We start from the raw sequence: 16,279 nt of genomic DNA on the forward strand, positions 1-16,279 counted from the left end.
AGATCAATTTTGCACTGAATTTCACATTTCTACCCTAAATTTCATGATATTTTCTGCCCTGCTTTGGGGGCAATTCGACATGCTCGTAGCCAATGAGACTGCAGAAATTGCTGCTTGAGTATTGATATCAAAGGAAACGTATTGGCAACAGCATTACATTTTGGCAAATTGCATCTTGGGACTGGGACCATCAATGCTCAGAACTTTTTTAGTAATCTTTGAGATGTCTTTAGAAAAAGTTGGCAGCTATAAAATTCTAAGGTGTACGTAAATACAGTCTTTGCAATATTTGAAATCCTAATAATTCAAGCTAAGTCTGTTACAAATACAGACTTAGGCTCAAGTATAAAATCAAATTTGTTACTTATTTACCGATTGGAATTTGCCTTATATATAGTATGGATTCCTTGTTCTCGGCTTAGTTGTTAGAGAGGAATGGTTATAAAGCCTAGCAAAGATCAAAAGAGCAAACAAAGATCACTCAATTTATGTTGGGAGATCCACAACTGTGCACAATCTTTTATGCATGGTCAAGGCCAAGGAAGTGAACAAAAACATACAACACAGAACTTTGTTGGGTTTCATAACCATTTCCCTCTAGTATGTTCTCAGTTATTAAATTTATCAGAGGGAAATAAATAATTAATGGCTAAGTCAATTCCTGCATTGCTCACCCCTGCCCTACCCCCGGTCAGCTCCTTGTATACATGCACTGAAGGATGGGATTTCAAGTCTTAATGCATATATGCACATTTGTTGTATAGACAGGGCAGATTTACAGATTTGTGTATAGAAGGCAAACCAAAGAATCTTGTAATGCTTTGTTTGAGAATAATCAATAAATTGTTCATTATTTTGTAATCAGACCAGAGGTGTTTAAGCATTACAGATGCTCAACCAGGCATAAATTGACAAATGACATAGGAAATACTCCACAATTTTCTGATCGCACCAAACAGTGTATGCTCTTTGTTTTTTATTACATTTTCTAAGAATATCGAAGCTGAAATTTGTGAAATTTTAAGAATATTTTACAGTGCGAGTACTCTGAACGAAGACCACACAAAACAGCACTAGCTGTACTTTTGATACTAATGACATTTCTTTATATCAGGTTTTAATGCCTGCAGGCTGGCTCCAAAATTATTTTAACACCATCCAAACACCAATTATATTCAAAAACAGAAATGTCATGCACTATAATCTGGCTCAGAATAATATTTACAGTAATATTTTCAGCCTAAAATTGGCAGAAAAATAAGAATATCGAGTCTCAGCTGGGAAAACAGCATGGGCACAAAAACTACAGTGCCTTAAACACTGTGTTCAAATAAACCAAGCACAAAAATTTCGTTAATTTAAGCATTGGCTGTTTTCCATTTTTTATTATTAATTTATAAAGCATAAAAGTTTCTAGCAATTAAATGACTTAAATTAATCCTTAGAAGCAAAGATAGGTACATTTACTGTGTGCATATCTCTGTTTGAATACTAGTGTGGGAATGTCTGCACATTGTGTCAGACAAATCTTTCTGGAAATTTTAAGTGGACAGTGATTGTGACCTTTCACGTGAAACCTAACTTTTGTTTTCCAGATGAGATTTAAACTCAAGTGGATCAGAAACTTGGCAATTAGGGTTTACATGCTGCAGTTATCCAGGTAAACTGATGAATTACAGTGATTTACAATTATATTACTCTTGATTAATCAAGTAATTACTACTTAGTAGCATTCTTATATTTGTAACAGTTATGCCAATTTTTAGGTTTTTTTATGACCTGCAGAACCCTTCACTCAAAATCATTAATCCACGAGTTCACACATTTTTTCAGCAAAATTTGCATTACTCAAAATTTTTGTACATTTTAATTAACATATCTTTCAGTTAGTGGCAACAAAGATGTCCATCCTTGGAATTCTTTCTTATAAGTGCTAATTTGCATGCCTCTGAAATGTGACAAATTGTCTTCCCTTGCCAGTACAAAAGTTGTCTGCCATGGTGACCTTGAAATTGTACTAAAATTAATTCCTCTTTTGCACTCCATAATTTCAAATTTGCATTGAATAAACTAGAAATTCGGCTTTAATCCATTTAAGTGCCACTAACCCCCCAATTTTTTTTCCTTTAGTAAAATGTACTAGTTTGCCTGATTACTTCAACGAAACAATTATCTCAATTGATAAAATCCCTGCATTTCTGCAAGCATTTGAACATGTAATTTCTATGTTCACGACTGCGCAAAGTGGATCTGGGTCAAGCTACTAGTGACATCACTTCGGGAACCAGGCTAAAACACTCAAGAGACTTTTGACTGAACTTTGAGGGCTGTCAAAACATTTTTGGGTTATTTGCGATTCATATTTTATCAAAACTGGACAAGATTTTTAAGTGAAAGAACTCTATCATGTAGCATTACAATGCGGAGTCTAGCTACGATTCGGACGGCTGCGATGTATATTTTTTTCCATTTGAAGTGCAGGTTGTCAGTGGAGACTCCCACGTTGTAATTTAGACCAGGATCAGGATCGACAATTTGCCAATCCATTTGGGTTATAAAGGCACAAATAATGGCTGAAGAGTTAACTTACAGTTCATAAAGAATTATAAAGATGTCAGTGAACACAAAGAGTTGGTAATTTGACTTTAAGGAACGTGCAGATTTCGGAGTGTCAAAACATTTTTAGATTCAAACATTAATTACCCTTGAAATACATGTTAAAATGTGATGCAGTTGTAGTCCACTCCTGCCTACTTCTCCAGATCAATGATTCAGAATAGTTTTAGCATAAGTGATAAGCAGAGATGTCGGCAAACAATATCCAAAGGTGAGGTTTGTTTCGTTACTGTCAACCGACTGTAGTATACGAACACAAACTACACAAATTTGCGTATTTCGTACTAGTATCATGGAAAATCCTTTGACAAGAGATTGAAAAGAGGTCCAGTATAGTATCAGTTAAATGAATACATTTCTACTTCCCTGTTATTTTGAATGAAATGTCCATTTTACGCACGCTGATAACCTGGGAGTTCTCAACTTATTAGTTTGCATTTTGGTTGACTGTCAAGCGCATTCTTCTTCAGTACGACAATCTCCGTCGGTAGCTCTAGAGTCGAATCTTAATCCTTTGCTTCACCTTCCTCATATATTTAATGCTTGCTCCATTTGAAGTTTGTAATTTTGATATATATCGTTCCTCAAAGACAAAGCTCAAAGAACAAAACAATTCTGTATTTGGAATGGCCATTGAAACATGGCCGGATTACGACCCCCAGCGTGTGTGTTATTTTGTAGATTTTAATGAAAACACATGCAGTTAGTTCACCAGTTTCAAGCCTCAACAATCAATCGCTTTGTTGTAGAACGTAGATTTTATTTACTATTTGGTTAGAAAGGTCTCTATTTCAAGTACTACATGTAAAAACGCGATGCGTTTAATTTACCATGCAGTAAGTAAGTAAGTAAACTTTATTTGATAAGTAGGTTGAAAGGGGGTTCCCCGGCTTAAGCTTTACACAGATCAGCCCACTTCTATGTAATTTCCTCACCTATAGTTTCGACTGGGACTCGGAGGATCATTTGTGCTTGGAATAGTCAGATGGCTTCCAGCTTATCCCAGATTTGTGTCTCATGCAGTGCCTTGACAATGTCAAGCTTTCCACTAGAGATTAAGAGAAGAATATATATACAGGCCATGAAAATCTCTAGGTTTTTACAGTAGTGATCAAAGAAATCCTTGATGGCTCCCCAGCTTTAGCTTTGCACAGATCAGCCCACTTCTTTGGTCTTTTTTTCGTTTCTGGTCGAGTTTCACCAGGATAGAGGTATAGAATGAAGAGGAATACTCTATCCTATGTATCCTGTATTGCTACAGCCTCCAACAACACATATTCCTTGCATTCTGCAATGATTTTGACACACACTATCATATGTTCGCATATATTCTTCTCAGAAACAAAACATTGTTATTCCCAAAATGACGTCAGAAGCCAACTTGCCCCATTCTCTGTTATTCCTCAGTCATGAACATGGAAAAGGGCAATTTTAGAAACTTGGACAATTTGTAGAAAATTAACGAAAATAGCTACAACGATAATTTTTTCACAGTGGTGATCTGGAGAAAAAGGAAATTTATATTAGCGAAAAAACAATTTGTGGGTTAGTGGCACTTTAAATGATTAATGCCCAAGTTGCTAGTGGAGGGAAGGTGCCTACAAAGCCCGGGGGCTGCAACTGCAGTCACATCCCAAGGTGCCTGCCCAACCCGCAACCAAGCCACAAGCCCCTCACGCCAGGCCCCGCTTCAGGCACCCGTCACATTTGAGCCAGATAGCTCAGTGGAAAAAAAAACTGCTAAAAAAATGGAACATAGGGAGGGAACGCCGAGAACCGCTAAACTACTATAATTCAACCGACAATGCCACACTAACAGAGCAATGAACACACTGAAAGCACATGGGATGATGATGCACGTACTAACCAAGAATACTAGTTGATCTGTGAAATGATTTATTCATTGACTATGTACATGCAACTAGTACATCAACTAGTGGAACTGACATGGTAATTGATTGACAAACAGACTGACTAACAGGTTAACCCAGTGATAAACTGATATGTAGACTATTTGACGTACTGACCAGGCATGGTAACCTCATGGTTAGTGCGCTCGTCCTCGGAGTGAGCAGTCCGGGTTTGAGCCCTGGCTGGGGACATGGTGTTGTGTTCTTGGGCAAGACACTTAACTTTCAGAGTGCTTCTCTCCACCCAGGAGTATAAATGGGTACCGGCAAATTGTTGGAGAAACCTAACAAATTGCAGGGGAGTGACCTATGATGGACTAGCATCCTGTCCAGGGGGAGTAGAAATACTCCTAGCCACTTCATGCTACAGAAACCGGGATAAGCTACGGCAGCTATGAGCCATCAGCTCCAAGGCTTCACTATGTACATGCAACTAGTACATCAACTAGTGGAACTGGCGAGGTGATTGATTGACAAACAGACTGACTAACAGGTTAAGTCATTGATAAACTGATATGTAGACTATTTGACATACTGACCAGGCGAACTTCTGTAGCAATGAAATAAGTACATGTAGCAATGAGTGCTTCCTTTGGACAGTCAGTAAAGCAAGTGTAAAGAACGATCAAGGTGATTGAGTGACTAACTGATTGACTGAAGACGGCAACTGAATATACTAACAGATAAAATGTTGGCTGAATTGCAGACAGACGCAGACCGACTGACCGACCACTTAGTTGACCGATTTGCAGACTATTTGAGAAGATTATGTCAACAAGACATCAACATTGTGTTGACTAAATTCCCTCTTAGTTAACTGCAATGTTAAGTACATGGTAATAATATTATAAGAACTTGTTTAAAATTATTTCCTAGCCTGACGCTGAAAGTAAGTATTCTTTCTTTTCCAGATCAGATGCCAACAGCAACAAAGTGGACTAAATCTTCAAGCAGTTATCTTAGAAGGGCTGTATGTTTTATTTTGCAATCCAACTCTTGGGGGAACCAGGTAAACAAATTTCTTGAATAAGCCAAGTTCTGCCCTGAATATTTGACTTCAGACATACAGTTTATGCCTTGATTATTTACACAATGAGTAAGAAAAGTTCTTAAATCACACTCTTTGGCAAATACATTTTTAAGCCAATTGTCCATGAAATTGTTAAATTTACCTTCTGCAGCCAAAAATAATGTTCAAAAGTAAGATGTTTTTTCAGAATTAGATTGCATTTTTACCTTCAAAGAAAATTATTGAATTGGTGAAAGTATATTAACTGCGTTGGCAAGTGGGCTACAATGCCAATTGACTAGTTGATTGACATCGTTACAGTAGCTGTGGTCCATACAGTTTGTTTTATACATTAACAAAAACTTCCAGATAAAAGTGAGAGAAAACCAAAGTTTTATTCAGTGAAAATTTTCTGGAAACTGGTGCAATAAAACTCACAGTATTCAACCATGTATAATAACTAAAAAATACAAAAAAGACTGATTGCTAGACGAATGGACCGACTCATTTATTGACTGACTGATGGACTGACAGACTGATTGATTGTTTGATTGACTGATTGATTGATTGATTGATTGATTGATTGATTGATTGATTGATTGATTGACTAGACTGACTGACTCACTGACTGACTGATTTTTTGATAGATTGATTCATGACTGGCTGACTCACTCATCACTGACTGACTAATTGACTCATGATTGACTGACAAAATGACTCGTTACTGACTAACTGACTGACTAAGTGATTGACTCATGAATGCCTAACTGATTGACTGACTGACTGACTGTTTCATGACTGACTGACTGACCCATGACTGTTGACTGACTTGCTGATTGACTGCTGACAGACTGACTAACTGAATGACTGACTGATTCACTGACTGATGAACTGACTCTATAACTCATTCTGACCGACTGATTTATGACTGACTGACTGAGTGACTGATTGACAGATTGACTGGTTATGGACTGGTATCTGACTGACTGACCTATTCCCTGACACACTCACTGACTCATGCTGACTGACTGTCTGATTGACTGACTTACAGGCCAAATCACTCGCTTACTCACTTACCAATGAACAGGCTCTGTAATTGGTTGATTGACTGACCAACAGCTTAAACTGATTGGCACATGATGTATTGGCATTCAGAATTGTTGAACTTCTGTATCAAACATACAGCATCTTGTCAAAATTATTAAAAAAATTGAAATGTAAAACTTCACTTTCGATTGAAAAAAGTCTTGGTAAAGTACATTGCATGTCTGAAGTATTGAACACAGTCAAGCCTCTCTAAATGACTACCTTATGTAAAGTGACCCCCGGGAAGTGACCATCTCGAGTCTGAAATGCGACTACGTTGTTAAAGTCCAAAAAGTCTCGTGCAGCTAACTTATTAGAAGAGAAATCTACCTATATAAGCTCCTCTCTGGTTTGGCAAAGTGTACAGGAGGTTGCCTTTGGGTTGGTTTGACTGTGTCTCTATTTACTGTAAATTTGCTTGGTACGTTTTCCAAAGCATTTTCCTCTCTTCTCCGCCACTGTACCTTTAGATGTCGTGAAAATCTTGACCAAAACGCACATTCGAGATTACAGTAGAAAAGGTTTGGTTTCCAAATTTTTTGTCAAATTGCTTTACATGAAGGATGTTTACTTTGTGTAACTGATTTACATTGTGTCGAGAAAAGATCGTGACAATGTCACGTTAGACAGGAAATGCAAGAACAGAAGTATTTATCTTTGAGTTTTAATTTTCAGCTAAAGTATACTAACTCTTTAAGAAGCAACTACAAGATAGAGAAAACAGCAATATGGAAAACATTTGATTACAAACGTTAAAACTATTATTTTGATCAGTTGATATGCAAAAATTTATTCGTTCGTGTAAACAGCATGCAGAAATTTGCATATTTTGTTTCTATGATTTCAATCCATTTGTTTTCAGCAGTGTTAGAATTGCAGCTTTGACTACAATTTCGCGGCAATCTCAGTTGAATGAGTTTTTTGATGTTGTACGATCGGAAATTACAGAATTGAAAATGCACTTGAGTTGATTTATTTTGCGTGTTTAATTTTCCGTGCACACTGACAAAAAATATCTCAGAGCCATTTCTAATTGTATTGAAAGCAAATATAAGCAGGCCAAACATCAAAAAATTAATTTGTATCTGGTTGTGATTTTCTCTGGTTTTTCAGCAATTATGTGAAAACCATTCTTTCAGAGAAAGCATGTTGGAGAGGTTTTGGGAAACGTACTCTGAGGCAGTCCCAAGAGTGATGAACATATTACTTCTCCTCACAATAGTAATATATTTGAAAATCATCAACTCGACATATTGTCTTGATGTAACACCAAATTCTCAAAACTAGAATCAAATCACCTTGAGCAATTAGTATGGAGAATTAATATGTCCAGCTTGGGACAGAAACTCTTGTGTTTACAGTAGTAAAGGTCTTGATAAAACTTCACGGTACCATTGGTCTTAGTAAACGGTTTGCTTCTGTTCCAATGTACGCCACAGATATGTTTAAATTTTAAGACGGAATCCACCAGAACTTCGAGTAACAAATGGACGAAAACTTGGTACCAAGATTATTTACGTCGTATTGCAAACTTCTGTACCACTGTTTTATATATCTTCTAAAAGAAATTATTTCTAGTGCTCAACATTTAACGTCGAAAGCAAATGTTGAACTTCGTATGAAACACTTGAAAGTATTGGTGAAATGAAACTGATGATGAAATTTTATCTGTGTTTGCACGATTTCTCTGAACTTTGAAATTTATTTTCTCTCGTTTCCAAGGGAAATTGTTTTTGGTGTTGTTTCAGGCAACTGTTTATATCTTTAGCTGTAAGAAAATGTAAAAAGGACTGTAAAAGACTTAGAATTATTCTGGTACCAGATATTCGTCCACTAAAAACTGAAATTGCTCGATTTTCTATCGGATTTCGTCTTAATTTAGACTAAAACAATTCGGCACAAATTCTCTTGAAATATATTTCATTCATTTGAAGTACTAAAAAGACGTTTCTGTGGCGTACATTAGAGAGTTAAGTATGACATTTACGGCAGACGGCAAACAGCAAAGATTACCTCTGATTGTTTTCCTTTCTTGTAATCCTTAAATAAATCACACAAAAATAGAAAAATATCTTCTACTATTCACCGCAAATACAAATATTTTCACTCTACTGTACAGACAGCTGAAGACAGACGGTAAAAGTTTCATTTTTGCCGTTTGTCGTTTGACTTAACGTCATGCTTAATCTCTCTATTAAGCATGACATTACGTCAACCGGCAAACGGCAAAAATGAAACTTTTGCCGTCTGTGTTTAGCTGTCTGTACAGTTGAGTGGAAATGTTTGTATTTGTGGTGAATAGTAGGAGACATTTTTCTATTTTGTGATTTATTTAAGGATTAGAAAAAAGAAAAGAATAAAAAATCAGAGGTAATCTTTGCCGTTTGCCGTCTACTGTACGTCATGCTTTAACTCTCTATTGACATAAGAAACGAGCCGTTTACTAAACCTTAGTGTTTACTACAAAGTTTTGTCAAGACTTCTCCAGAACTTGGCTTATTTTTGGGAAGTTGATCTGGTTCACTCAAATGGTTGGATTGCAAAATAAAACAACACGGGAGGAAAGATAAAAAAATTTTATTGAAATAAAAATTGTCTCTGTTGTCCATTACTTTTATTAAAAAAATAATAATAAAAAAAAAAATAATCTAGCCAATCTTGTCCCTGCTCTTTGGGTCGCTTGCACTCTGCTTCTCCAAGTCGGTGTTGTTTCTTTAGTCCTCCTTTAATATTCCAACTTTAAAACTCTGGTCTGTTTTATCTGATCCCTTTATCCAAGCCGGGAACGGTTGAACACTTGGAAGAGTTGACCGTTTGCTCTCAAGTGGGGTGGACAGCGTAAAGGAAAGTGAGAGTTTGCTCCCCATGCCTCCGGGGTCTCAGTCGTAATTTGTCACAATGCCACACTCGGTTAATTTTGGAATTAATGAGTCGAAAAATTATTAAAATGCCAAATTCGTAATTTGGTTGAAGATGCTAATCCGCAACTCAATGCATCGAAAAAATAATTTACCGATAAGCTCGCCCTCCCGGAATATTTTGGATGAAAACCCTTTTAAATCGGAAATGCCCGCAACCTGGACAAGAAAAACCGAAGCGCTAACGTATGGCGCTCAGTTTCAGTGCATCACCGTTGAAATCAAAGAAAGAATTAAACACACAAACCGCCAGTCTGACCTCCGACCAAACCTCCGACCGACCGTCATTCCACAAACTTCACCAAAGGGCACAAGTCACTAAAAGTCCCTCATCTGTGAAGCTACCGATGTCAGGTTTCTCTCTTTAATTTGAATGAAAGAAATTGGCCCATTAATATGGCGAAAAAAGGTTTAGTTTTATATTAAAACTAAAAATATTGCAAAAGGTTTAGATAATTAAGCATATTCAGCTTGTTTGTTTGTTGCCCTATCTCATTTCACGTGACGCTACTCTGGAGAGTTGTTTATTCAAATGTAAATCAAATTCCCGTGCGACTGAAGAAATAATTAGAAAGCCAATTCTCCAGAGAACATCCGTGATCTGAAACGAGCAATTAACATACAAAGCTGAGCAAGTCTTGTAGTTATTTGAAAACTAAAACAAGCTAAAGATTAAAAAATGTATGAGCTTAAGTTATTTTGTGCTAAAGAATTAAGTTAAATATTCATGCGCGAAGATTTAAAACTAGGAAATCGTTGCCCAATAAATTTTGCCATGTTTTTTTTTCAATTTCGCCGAGTTTTGGCTTAAAATGGTTTCGAATCCAGCTTGACTCAATAATTTCCATTGCAGAGGTTTAAAATATTTTTGTTCTTTAATCTAAAATTCCCATTGCAGGAGATTGTAGCGTCCTTCGCGTTCGTGACTTCTCTGCTCACGCAATGTCTCTCCTCAACTTGTAGAACAGCAGCATTACGTGACAATCCGAGGAAATCTGAATCTAGTGAATTTTACTGGATTTTAATGGAAAAGAAATTGAGCCCACCTGAGAAAAAAGCACCCCCTCAAAACAAATATTTACGAGTATGAATTTTTACTGTCATTACAAAAAAAAAAGTTAAGAAATGCTATGTTGATTTAATTTATCTTTAGATTGGGCGGTTTGTTTTCCCATTGCAGACCACGTGATGATACTCTTGAGAATTCTTGCTTTCAAATTTGTAAATAGCCGCATGTATGTGAATGAATAATTTTAAGATGGATAGAAGAAAAATTCTCGAGAGAACATCACGTGGTCTACAATGGGAAAACAAACCACCCAAGCTAAAGAGGTCTATTGGCTCGCTTGATAGGAAATTGAATTAACTAAAAGTGCTAAAAGAATAATCAATGCAAAATGTTTCAGAATTGCTCTTCATCAACAGACTAATTAACTGTTAAATGGAATCCCCCGTTTTATTTAACAGTAAACCAGCCTAACAATGAAGAATTATTCCTCAAACACCTATTATATATTTATTAGTAAGTGTTTCTAATAAACATCTAATTGACAAATAAGAATGACTATTAAACACTCCAGAAACTTAAGGAAGGCATCAGCTGTCAACATAAGGATTCCTGGGATCGTTTTGATAACTAGCATGAGCTATGATTGGTTGATGGTTACCAAGGCAACCACTGACCAATCACAGCTCATGTTGGCTACCAAGGCAATCCCAGAGACCCTAGTGCCAAAAATCTGGTGCTTTGTCCTCCTTAGTTTGTGGAGTGTCAATCAAACTAATGAAAGGAAGTTTTTGAAAAATAAATTTTAATATGTTATATAAGATGAATGAAAATGAAAACAGAGAATGAAAATAATTAAGTTATATGAAATTTTTCAAAAAGGAAAATGAAAATTAAAAAAAAGTGCTTAGTAAGAATTTGTTTTTTTTCAAAAGATGTTTTGTTTATAATTGGACCTATAGGATTTAATTTTATTATTTTAAAGTTAAAGTTTAATTTTCACAAAAAACTAGAAAAGAGAGAAAACCTGACACAGTAGCAACTCAATCAGAGAGACCCGCAGTGACTCAGCTCAATTTAATGTCATTTGCAAAAATCCAATCAGGTCAGACTGATGAAATTCAGTGATCTCCTCTGTCTATGCTTTCTCTAGAGATGCACCTTCCTTGAGCCCCACAATTCAGCACTGCTATTTTACATCCTTGGTTGTGGAACATATCCTGATACATTGACTGCAAACAAGCATCTTGCTGGGCTGAAACTATGGTGTGGTATTGTGACAAATTAAGTGAAACCCTTCAGACAGAAAAAGCAAACTCTCACCTTCCTTCACACTGTCCACCCCACTTGGGAGCAAATGGCCAACACTTCCAAGTGCCCAACTGTCCCAGCTTGAATTACAGGATCAGATAAAGTTTCCCAGGATTTCTCAGTTGGAATATTTCAGAGGACATCAGAAACACACCTTCTCAGAGGCAGAGCTTCCGCAACCCAGCAGGGACATGATTGGCTAGATTTGTGTCTTGGTGTGTGTGCCACCTTCTGTCCTGGAATTAAATAATAACCTAACAATTTTAGTAGATGCATGCAAGCTCATTAGCATTATAAATAATTTAACAAAGAAAAAAAAATGGTTCTTTCTTGGTAATGGAAGTCAAGAAAAAAACAAGCTGGAAACCTTAACCTAGCCTATGTGCAGGCTGCACTCAGGGTATTGAGCAATGAATAAAAATAGTCCTAAAAAATCCCGAGAACTTTTTGGAGCAACTGAGAAAGCATTGTAAAAGGTTAAAGCTAGCTGAAGAGAGCCTCCATTTCAACACCAAGAAAGAACCAAGAAATTAGTGCATTAAGCAACATAATATACATTGGTGTTCATCAACAGCCTGCATTGTGCAAGTCTTAAGCATCATAATCATTTTGATGTGGATGTAAAATGTTTGTTTATACTTGTGTGAGAATCAAGATTTTGTTTCTACATAAACAGAATAAAAACAAGAACTTAGAAATAAGGTAACAATGCAGACTGTTGAGCGACCTTTGTTTAATAGTACTATTAAATATCATTATTAGTCAGGAAAAATGGAACAAGAAATGAACAGATTGAAGACGAAATGAAAATAACACTTTGAAACTTAAAAATAGCCCAATTATAAAATAACTCCAAAATGACGACCTTCAAATTAAATTTTGCAGAATTCTAAATTCTGATAACATTTTGTCTTCAGTAAGATTGCCTCTCAAAAACTTTCCTGCAAGCATTAAATATTGTCATATTTTCTGTCTTAAGGCCAAGAACATTTGCATCAATGAAAATTTTTGTAAGTCTTGAAAGTAATCAATGATGCAGTCAAGAAGGTAAAAAGATGGCATGAACTAACCTTGTTTACACTTGGCAATTTTGTTTTGCTTGAGATAAGTGAATATTTTGTGGCTAGCAAGAGTAGCAAGTCTGTGCTAATGAGCTTACAGATCCACTTTTAGAAAGTGTGCATTGAGATTGTTCAATTTATAATCAAAAATTCTTCCCTTGTTTATGAATTAAACAACCACCATCAAGCTGCCAAGCATTTTAAATGGTAAAGATGGATCAGAAAGGAAACAAGTATTTAATTCACGACTCCTGAAGGAACTTAAACTTATTTCCTGCGCAAGTTTTAAAAGGTTAACCAAAAACAAACATTTTTATGATTACTTCAAGAAAGCTACAGTAAGTAGTAAGGTTGAGTGGCAGCGGGATGTTGATTGTTACTCTAAAAGAGTTTAGTAGTGAAATATTTTTTGCTTTTATGAAAGAAGTACATTGTACTCTAAATATATAAGTAATCATTTAGCAAGCTATCCTTAGGGCCGTGAAGTATTTGCTAGCTAAATTCTAAGAGTTAAACCAACTAATTGGTATTAATTTTTCTTAGCTTGTAAGGAAGCACACCCCAATTTGCCAGAGCTGAAAATTGAAAAACTGGACATCCTGCATCCTTCTCAGAATTAATTTGCTGTAAGGTAGTCAATGTGGTTCCAATTCGTAAGGTTAAGGATAGAACCTTAGCATATGCCCAATAAAACAAAAATGTGCTTTAATTAGCAGTTACTATAATTGAATTCTTAGCTGCTTTTTTCCCTATAAAGATAAACATAATTTTGCAAATTTTTAGATTTGAGTCTTATCAGAACAATTGAGACTTACAGGTAGCTGCCAAGTTCAGTGCAAAACCTCACAAGAAAATAACTTACTGGACAGGTTTCTTTCTTGTATTTGCAAAAAATGTGAATTTTGAATTGAAGAAAATTCATAAACTCTTGAAATTTAGTTGAAAAGTCATGGTGATATAGCAAAATGTTTGGAGATAATTTTTCTTTCAGAAGAATTAAGCACTTATTTGAATAGTGGTGGCACACACACTTATGTATATCAATAATATTATCTGACTCAGTGCTAATCCTTGCATTGGTATGCAGCCAGCTTGTGCAGTTACTGTGGTCTGTAAAGTATTGGTCATTGTGGTACAGAGTATGTTAGTTGGTAGGTAAGCCTGAAGTGTCAGTGCCAGTATTTTAGGTTTAGATTGAAGTGCTGAAGTCAGGTCTGGTTTTTTAGGTTTGTCCAGATCACGAATAAATCATTTGTAAGGGGCAAGTGGTTGTTGATGTTCGATTTTGTCAGTTTTAGTCCATCCATTGTAAGTCAAGTTTGTGCTGGTTCTGTTTGAAGTTAAAGTTTGTTGGTTGGCTTCGTGAGGTCATAAAAAGTCATTTGTAAGGTGTTAAGTAATTGTTGGTCTGAGATTTTGTTAGTTTCAATCCATCTCTTATTTGTCAAGTTTGAGCTGGTTCTAATCTATTTGAAGTTAAAGTATGTTGATTGATTTGCCAAGGTCCAGGTCAAGTTGCAAGTACTGCAGTTGTTAATGTCAGATGTTGTCAGTTTCAATCCATCTGTCACTAGTCAAGTTTGTGCTGGTTCTGTTTGAAGTTACAAAATAATATACAGTTTGTTGGTTGGTTTGTTTACATGTAGGTCATGAATAAGTCATAAATTTGTAAGATATTGTTGATGTCAGATAACTGTTGTCAGTTTCAATCAATCTGTTGTAAGTTAAGTCTGTGCTGGTTCTATTTGAAGTTAAATTTTGTTGGTTGGTTTGTTGTTGTTCATAAATAAGCTATCTGTAAGGTGGTAAGCTGTCAGTGTCAGATGTTGTGAGGCGTCACTTCATCTATTGTAAGTTAAGTTTGTGTCAGTTCTGTTTGAAGTTAAAGTTTGTTGGTAAGTTTGTTGAGGTCATGAATAAGTCATTTGTAAGGTACAAGTAGTTGTCAGTGTCAGGTGTTGTCAATTTCAATCCGTCTGTTATTAGTTAGGTTTGTGTTGGTTCTACTCGAAGTGAACATTTGTTGATTGGTTTGCTGAGGTCATGAAATAGTCACTTGTTGTTGCCATTGGTCAAGCTAGTGTTTGATCTAATAAGTTAGTGACTGTAAGGTTTTTAGAGTTAGTCAGTTTGACTTGCTCCAAACTAATGCAAGTAATTGACAAAGAGTCTACTACAAGAACCTAGTTGAAGACTATATCAAGCCAAAGAAATAACCAGCTAACCTGAACAGGGGTTGTGGAACAACAGCTGGGTGAAAAACCTCCCCGTACGTCCACTTGCTCCTAGGAGGAAAACCTCGGGCCAGCTGTACCCCACGTTCAAAGGCCTCCCGGGCTGGGCCAAATACATAAACAGTTAAACAGACAAACTACTTAATATGATACCATAAACCATCTTGTCTTGGAGGCTTGGCTCTAAACATCCTCTATCATGTCTGCCCTGTTGTCCTTTTCCTGGCCTCTCCAAGTCCATGCTGTCTTGTGATGCTCTCCGTCTAGTCCAACATCCTGTGATGAAACAAGCACAGTTTGATAAGTTATTTTGGAATCCAATCTGAGCTCAAAACAGCTAGAAATATATACTTTTTTCATCACTTGCATGGGTTTGAATTTTGTCTTGCTTAATATCTACACTTACATAACAAGTCACTAAATGAAAAAAAATAATCTGCAAACTACCTAGTTTTAATATGACACCTTGGTCTGTACGTATATAGCTTAGTCCAACAATTCCCAGCAGACATGAGTAAAACTGGGTAATGTGCTCTAACCAAATTCTGTTCATGATCACTCTACTGGTGAAAATCTTTCAAGTATTCTCAAGGATCCTTGAGGATCTTCATGAGGATCTTATCAAATGAAGCTTCTTATATCAAGATCCTCAAAGATCCTGATCAAGATCTTTAAGGATATTTATTAGAACTTCAAAGATGTTGACCAAGGTCTGTAAGGATCTTCATGGATCTTCAAAGATATTTACCAAAGATCTTACAGAGAGCTTTGAAAATTTTGGAGAATCAATGAAAAGATCTTTATAAGATTTTTCTTTTTAAAACAATCTTAAGCTAGTAAGAACATTAAAATAACTTTAAAGAGTCTTTGAAAGATACATGTACTTAGATCTTAACTGGGTCTTAGAAGATCTTGTAAGATCCTCAAAGATTCTGTAAAGATTTACTTTATTACATGAAATTTTCACGACACGTTTATTCCCCAAATTTCACGATTAAAAAAAAAGGCGAAATTAAAGTGACACAATCAATAAGCTTAAGTGTCATGAACATAACATGAAGTGAAAAATAAGTGACTCACGTTATGTTACTGCTGAGAAATAGTCCAGACATTGCGATTTTGTTACTT

At 36.0% G+C, this 16,279-nt stretch overlaps 2 long non-coding RNA genes across 2 annotated transcripts in view; one reads left to right on the forward strand and one right to left on the reverse strand.

The window, feature by feature from the left end:
* LOC110043626 (uncharacterized) overlaps positions 1-9,213 on the forward strand; it is a 12,034-nt gene extending 2,821 nt beyond the window's left edge. The window contains exons 3-4 of the long non-coding RNA XR_016209771.1: positions 1,596-1,660; positions 5,438-9,213. This is a non-coding gene — a long non-coding RNA (uncharacterized LOC110043626). The remainder of the gene's footprint in view (positions 1-1,595; positions 1,661-5,437) is intronic.
* LOC149118553 (uncharacterized) overlaps positions 9,183-16,279 on the reverse strand; it is a 29,553-nt gene continuing 22,456 nt past the window's right edge. Inside the window, exon 4 of the long non-coding RNA XR_016209766.1 lies at positions 9,183-15,427. This is a non-coding gene — a long non-coding RNA (uncharacterized LOC149118553). The remainder of the gene's footprint in view (positions 15,428-16,279) is intronic.

This window comes from Orbicella faveolata, unplaced genomic scaffold (genome assembly GCF_042242905.1).
Source record: "Orbicella faveolata isolate gen_17 unplaced genomic scaffold, um_ofav_v1 contig_1, whole genome shotgun sequence".
Classification (NCBI taxonomy): Eukaryota; Metazoa; Cnidaria; class Anthozoa; order Scleractinia; family Merulinidae; genus Orbicella; species Orbicella faveolata.